The sequence below is a fragment of the Salvelinus sp. IW2-2015 genome, linkage group LG18 (genome assembly GCF_002910315.2).
Source record: "Salvelinus sp. IW2-2015 linkage group LG18, ASM291031v2, whole genome shotgun sequence".
NCBI lineage: Eukaryota > Metazoa > Chordata > Actinopteri > Salmoniformes > Salmonidae > Salvelinus > Salvelinus sp. IW2-2015.
In genome coordinates this window covers 64,542,771-64,549,901 of record NC_036858.1, presented here as the reverse complement: position 1 = coordinate 64,549,901, position 7,131 = coordinate 64,542,771, and the positions used below count along the sequence as shown (strand labels likewise).

Genomic DNA, 7,131 nt, shown 5'->3' with positions numbered 1-7,131 from the left:
ACAGACAGACAGACAGACAGACAGACAGACAGACAGACAGACAGACAGACAGACAAAAACATGTAGCACACACACAACCCCCTCCGTGCCCTTCTCCAATCTCTCTTTCACGCACACACACACCGCTTTCCCACTCACCTCTCAGCGCCAACTCATCTCATCAGCCCTGACATGATGGCGGTGCCCCACGGGGTGAAAGACAAATTGGGGATGGCTATTAAATATCTGCGCCCGAATAATTAACTCGCTGGCAATTTACTGGAATCAGCAGAAATTTGCCTAACCTCAGCAGTAGGGCCCTAATACAGTCATTAAGAACACACACACACACAGACACCTACACACCACAACACACTCTCACTCTGCGGGAGTATGAACAGCATGGTTCAGACCTGGGGTAGAGGTTTGGGGCGTACAGTTAGGTGGTGTGTGTGTGACTTGACACACGGCTGGGCGTTTCTCCCCGCTCCACTCTCCTCCCTCCTCAGCCCGCTCCCCTCTCCCCTCTTCCCATTCCTTCTCCCCGCTCCTCTCCTCGCCCCCCTCTACCCGGTCTGCTCCCGCTGAGGAGAAACTGTTTATATGCTTTAACACGGCCAATGTGACTGTAGGGGCCTGGCTCAGACTCCCACAGCAACCAGCCTCCACGTTCCTTTATCTAAATGCCAAATAGGTTTTTATAATAACACATTATAATTAATTGGCCTGGGAGCCATTTTACACTAGGTGTGTTTACTCCTCACGGTTTGATGTGTGAAACGTCTCCCAAAATGATGGGGTTGTTTGACTAAGCCCTGTTGAGCTTTTGTTCTGTTGACAGACAAGTGGCTTTATTTTGACTGAGGGACATGTTTATTTTTTATGGGGTGCCTTGCCCATTATTCCTTAATCAAGTCCCAAATGGGGTGTACAATTATTATGGTTTATGGCTTACAGGGGAGGAAGATGCATTGAAARTGACTGATGGTTGAACATATTTTTCACAGTCTGCATAGCACAACAGTCAAACATAGGTGTCTCTTTATGTGTGTGTCTGCTTAATGTTTAACCTATAAAAGGAACACTTGAGCTGTGAGTTCTAGATTTTGGATGCAGGATAAGGAATCCTCAAGGACTCCCAAGTTTATCTGCATTGGTTTTTCTCTAAGCTGTAGCCTCTTCTGCGTTTAAGCTTATTCTCAGATGCAGTATACAGAGCCATAACCTGCTTTGTGATGTGTTGATGAAATGTTGTGACGCTGTTAAGCTGCAATGTCACTGTGCTATTAAAGCTCATTGATCAGCTCCGTGTGATAACGTGAGACTGGCTTTGACGCACTTCACCACAGTAAAAGCTCTAGACCTTCACTGGCACAGAAGTCATGCTACATTAAGACCTGCACAGAAGTCATGCTACATTAAGACCTGCACAGAAGTCATAGCTACATTAAGACCTAGCACAAAGTCATTGCTACATTAAGACCTGCACAGAAGTCATGCTACAATTAAGAACCTGGACAGCAGCAAGTCATGCTACATTAAGACCTGCCACAGACACGTCATGCTACATTAAGAACACCTGCCACAGAAGTCATGCTACATTAAGACCTGCCCAGGAAGTCATGCTACAATTAAGACCTGCACAGAAGTCATGCTACATTAAGACCTCACAGAAGTCATGGCCTACATTAAGACATTCACAGAAGTCATGCTACATTGAGTCCTTCACAGAATTCATGCCACATTGAGTCCTTCACAGAAGTCATGCTACAGTAAGTGCTAATGCTAGCTGTAATGGTGGGAGAAGAGCCTTGTAGATGAAGAGGGGAAGATGAATCCCCCTTTTCTCTCTCTCAACATACTCCCACCTCTATTTTCCCTTCTTCCTCTCCCTCTCCCCATTCCTCTCCATAGTCCTCTCCCCTCTTTCTCCTTCTCTTGCCATTCCCCCTTCCTCCACACTCCTCTATCCTCCCTTCTCCGTCTCCCTCTCCGTCCTCTCCATATCCCCCCTTCCCTCTCACTCTCTTCGTTACTCCCCCTCTCCTTCAGGTCAGAGGTGGCTAACAAGGCGTTCTCGGTGGTGGTCAAGATGCATGATGTCTTAGTGAAGGCCTGGGCCATGTGGGGGGACGACCTGGAGAACATCTTCATTAAGGAGCACCAGCTGCACTTGGGTGTGTCCGCCCTCACCTGCTACCTGCATGCCTGCCGACACCAGAACGAGAGCAAGTCACGCAAGTACCTGGCTGAGGTGGGATAAACTTAGTTCTCCCCACTACTGCTTGTGTGATCCAAGCAAACACAGATGAGCTAGAGTAATATCCCTATGTGAGGCACAGCTACTGGTAATATTCCAGTGTATACCTCATGATGCACAGCTACTGGTAACCTTCCAGCTTTTTCCTCATATGAGGTACAGTTACTGTCAGAGGTCACCAAGTGTAACATAGCTTAAGCGTGTAAATCAGCTAGAAAGATGTGTCGGCATCGAGTAATTGTCTCTGGCCCCTTCCAGTTAGGGGGAGTGATGAGCTCTACAGCAGAGTTAAACAACTCAATCGCTGGTTGAAAACTGTTTTCTGCCCCTTCCAAAAGATAGAATTTGTAGATAATTGGCCCTCTTTCTGGGACTCACCCACAAACAGGACCAAGCCTGGCCTGCTGAGGAGTGACATACTCCATCCAAGCTGGAGGGGTGCTATCATCTTATCTATGAACATTGACAGGGATCTAACTCCTCCAGCTCCACAATGAGATAGGGTGCAGGCCAGGCAGCAGGCTGTTAGCCAGCCTGCCAGCTTAGTTGGGTCTGCCACTAGCACAGTCAGTGTAGTCAGCTCAGCTATCCCCATTGAGACCGTGTCTGTGTCTCGATCTAGGTTGAGCAAAACTAAACATGGCGGTGTTCGCCTTAGCAATCTCACTGGAATAAAGACCTCCTCCATTCCTGTCATTATTGAAAGAGATTGTGATATCTCACATCTCAAAATAGGGCTACTTAATGTTAGATCCCTCACCTCCAAGGCAGTTATAGTCAATGAACTAATCACTGATCATAATCTTGATGTGATTGGCCTGTCTGAAACATGGCTTAAGCCTGATTAATTTACTGTGTTAAATGATGCCTCTTCTCCTGGTTAACCTAGTGACCATATCCCCCGCGCATCCCGCAAAGGCGGAGGTGTTGCTAACATTTACGATAGCAAATTTCAATTTACAAAAAAAAATGGCTGCGTTTTTGTCTTTTGAGCTTCTAGTCATTAAATCTATGCAGCCTACTCAATCACTTTTTATAGCTACTGTTTACAGGCTCACTGGGCTGTATACAGCATTACTTACTGAGTTCCCTGAATTCCTATCGGACMTTGTAGTCATGGAAGATAATATTCAAAGTTTTTGGTGACTTTAATATTCACATGGAAAAGTCCACAGACGCACTCCAAAAGGCTTTTGGAGCCATCATCAACTCAGTGGGTTTTGTCCAACATGACTCTGGACCTACTCACTGCCACAGTCATACTCTAGTCATACACCTAGTTTTGCCCCGTGGAATAAATATTGTGGATCTTAATGTTTTTTCTCATAATCTTGGACAATCGGACCAACATTTTATTACGTTTGCAATCGCAAACAAATATTCTGCTTAGACCCCAACCAAGGATCATCAAAAGCTGAGCTATAAATTCTTGAGCTATAAATTCTTGGGACTCCCTCCACCTACCCAAGGACGTCAGAGTACAAACATTGTTAACCACCTAACTGAGGAACTAAATTTAACCTTGTGTAATACCCTCGACGCAGTTGCACCCCTAAAAACAAAAAAACATTTGTCATAAGAAACTAGATCCCTCGTATACAGAAATACCCGAGCCCTGAAGCGAGCTTCCAGAAAATTGGAACGGAAATGGCGCTCCACCAAGCTGGCTTGGAAAGACAGTACCATGTAATATCGAAGAGCCCTCAGTGCTGCTCGATCAATCTATTTTTCCAACTTAATTGAAGAGAATAAGAACAATCCTAAATGCATTTTTGATATGGTCCCAAAGCTAACTAAAAAGCAGCATTCCCTAAGAGAGGATGGCTTTCACTTCAGCAGTGATAAATTCATGAACTTCTTTGACGAAAAGATCATGATCATTCGAAAGCAAATTACGGACTCCTCTTTAAATCTGCGTATTTCTCCAAAGCTCAGTTGTCCTGAGGCTGCACAACACTGCCAGAACCTAGGAGCAAAGGAGACACTCAAGTTTAAAAAATCCTATATCTCTTGACACATTCATGAAAATAGTCATGGCCACTAAACCTTCAAGCTGCATACTGGACCCCCAACTAAACTACTGAAAGAGCTGCTTCCTGAGCTTGGCCCTCCTATGTTGAACATAATAAACAGCTGCCTATCCACCGGATGTGTACCAAACTCACTAAAAGTTGTAGTAATTAAGCCTCTCTTGAAAAAGCCAAACCTTGACCCAGAAAATAAAAAAAAACTATCAGCCTATATCGAATCTCCCATTCCTCTCAAACATTTTTGAAAAACCTGTTGCGCACTCACTGCCTTCCTGAAGACAAACAATGTATACGAAATGCTTCAGTCTGTTTTTGACCCATTCATAGCACTGAGACTGCACTCGTGAAGGTGGTAAATTTCCTTTAAATGGCGTCAGACCAAGGCTCTGCATCTGTCCTCGTGCTCCTAGACCTTAGTGCTGCTTTTGACACCATCGATCACCACATTCTTTTGGAGAGATTGGAAACCCAAATTAGTCTACACGGACAAGTTCTGGCCTGGTTTAGATCTTATCTGTTGGAAAGATATCAGTTTGTCTCTGTGGATGGTTTGTCCTCTGACATATCAATTGTAAGTTTCGGTGTTCCTCAAGGTTCTGTTTTAGGACCACTATTGATTTCACAATATATTTTACCTCTTGGTGATGTCATTCGAAAACATAATGTTAACTTTTACTGCTATAAGGACAATACAGCTGTACATTTCAATGTAACAGATCTCGCACACAGATGAACAGGGAGACTCTTGTGAAGTTTAACTCCCACAAATGGTTCTCGGCGTGTAGGAGTTGTGTTCATCAGCCTTTATTTAGACTAGGTTCTCCAAGATAACTCAAAATGGAGTATTTAGTGGAAGCACTTTCTTTCTCTTTCGGTTGCACCAAGTGGAGCATCCATGTCAAAGAAAGACCATCTATTCTTCACCACCAATCACTGCCATAGTCTCCTTTAATCTCATGCTTCGCTCAGACTGACCCAAACTAACAACAAGACCAGACCACACCGCACAGCCTCAGCTCAGACTGTCCCTCACAAACAACCAGACCACACCGCTCAGACTGACCCTCACTAACAACCAGACCAGACCAGACCGCACAGCCTCAGCTCAGACTGTCCCTCACTAACAACCAGACCACACCGCACCAGCCTCAGCTCAGACTGACCCTCGCTAACAACCAGACCAGACCACGCCGCCCAGCCTCAGATCAGACTGTCCCTCACTAACAACCAGACCAGACCGCACCAGCCTCAGCTCAGACTGACCCTCACTAACAACCAGACCAGACCACGCCGCCCCAGATCAGAATGTCCCTCACTAACAACCAGACCAGACCACGCCGCCCAGCCTCCCCTCCAGACCAATCAATACTAAAAACTCTGATCCTATGATGCTCTTTCTGGAGGCCTAGCTGACTGTGGTACCAGAAAGAGCAATGGACAGTTGTAGCCAATAGTCCTACTGCAAAAGCTATTGTAGATGGATTATATACGGTGGTGTTAGATCACTGTTCTCAGAAATACATTATATATACAAAAGTATGTGGACACCCCTTCAAATAAGTGGATTTGGCTATTCCACCCACACCTGTTGCTGACAGGTGTATAAAATCAAGTACATCCATGCAATCTCTATAGTCAAACATTGGCAGTAGAATGGCCTTACTAAAGAGCTCAGTGACTTTCAAACAGGCACTGTCATAGGATGCCACCTTTCCAACAAGTCAGTTCATCAGCTGTAAATTATGTTATTCTGAAGTGGAAACGTCTAGGCTCTACAACGGCTGAGCTGCGAAGTGGTAGGCCAACCAAGCTCACAGAACGGGCCGAGCAGCCACACACAAGCCTAAGATAATCATATGCAATGCCAGGCATCGTCTGGTGTAAAGCTCGCCGCCATTGGGCTCTGGAGCAGTGGAAACATGTTCTCTGGAGTGATTAATCATGCTTCACCATCTGGCAGTCCGACRGACGAATCTGGGTTTGGCGGATACCAGGAGAATGCTACCTGCCCCAATGCATAGTGTCAACTGTAAAGTTTGGTGGAGTAGGAATAATGGTCTGGGGTTTTTCATGGTTTGGGGAAGGCCCCTTAGTTCCAGTGAAGGGAAATGTTAACGCTACAATACATGCAATACATACAATTACATGCTAGACGATTCGGTGCTTCCAACTTTGTGGCAACAGTTTGGGGGAAGGCCCTTTCTTATTTCAGCGTGACAATGCCCCCGTGCACGAAGCGAGGTTCATACAGAAATGGTTTGTCGAGATCAGTGTGGAATAACTTTTCTGGCCTGTTCAGAGCTCTGACCCAACTCAAACCCATCAAACACCTTTGAGATGAATTGGAATGCTGACTTCGAGCCAGGCCTAATCGCCCAACATCAGTGCCTGACCTCACTAATGCTCTTGTGGCTGAATGGTAGCAAGTCTCCGAAGCAATGTTCCAACATCTAGTGGAAAGCCTTCCCAGAAGAGTGGAGGCTGTTATAGCAGCAAAGAGGGGACCAACTCCATATTAATGACCATGGTTTTGGAATGAGATATTCGACGAGCAGATGTCCACAAACTTTTGGTCATGTAGTGTATGTCCAGATAAGATACTGTAGTTGATCTTCATTGGGTGATGGTGGAACTGGACAACAGCATATAATGCACTAAATGGACAATAGGGTGTCATTAAGATGAAGATGGCCTGTATTAAAATTGAAAGAGTAACAGGACAACAGTCTCTCCCTCTCCAGTATGTGCTGTTATATTGTCCGTCACGCAAATACTGTAATCATCTTTCACAGAAATAATCACAGGCCATTCCATTTCCTATGGGTTGGCGTTTCTGGGGATGAACATTAAACGATGCACTCA

At 45.3% G+C, this 7,131-nt stretch overlaps 1 pseudogene; it reads left to right on the top strand.

The window, feature by feature from the left end:
- The window catches only part of LOC111977988 (transformation/transcription domain-associated protein-like), a 140,568-nt pseudogene that overhangs the window by 78,590 nt on the left and 54,847 nt on the right, over positions 1–7,131 (top strand).